The 430-nt window shown below is 36.7% G+C and overlaps 1 long non-coding RNA gene across 1 annotated transcript; it reads right to left on the reverse strand.

The window, feature by feature from the left end:
• Window positions 1-430, reverse strand: LOC104775089. The gene is made up of 3 exons (XR_765687.1): window positions 377-430; window positions 100-224; window positions 1-19 (listed from the first exon to the last, which is right to left on the reverse strand). It is a non-coding gene; the product is annotated as an uncharacterized LOC104775089 (long non-coding RNA).

The following is a 430-nucleotide window of genomic DNA, read 5'->3' on the forward strand; positions in this document are numbered from 1 at the left end:
ATAGACACCAGAATCGTTTCTGTGTCGCAGAAACATAATTATTTATGGATCAGCGAGAACTCAGGAGCATTCAAAAGTATGAGAAAAATATTTATGTACCTTTGAGAAAGACAAGTGATGTAACCAAGTTGCTCAACTGTCCTAAGCTGGTGAAAAGTTGTTTGCTTTGCGACAAGTTTAAATAGCTGAAGTTTGATATTCATGGAAAATTCATCTTGATGAATCTGTTCTTGGGAAACCAATTTATGTTAGCAAGAAGCAACCTTCTACACTCATGATGAGTCTAAGTACCAAAATCTACAAGAAATGCTTTATAAGACGTGCAAAATCTGGTTGATGAGGCCAATAAGATGTATTAATCTTGTCGCAAGTGTACCTGAATATAATGCACTAGAGCAGAGTTTTCATCGCTGGGGTTTGAGCCTTCTTG

The sequence above is a fragment of the Camelina sativa genome, unplaced genomic scaffold (genome assembly GCF_000633955.1).
Source record: "Camelina sativa cultivar DH55 unplaced genomic scaffold, Cs unpScaffold08543, whole genome shotgun sequence".
Taxonomy (NCBI): domain Eukaryota; kingdom Viridiplantae; phylum Streptophyta; class Magnoliopsida; order Brassicales; family Brassicaceae; genus Camelina; species Camelina sativa.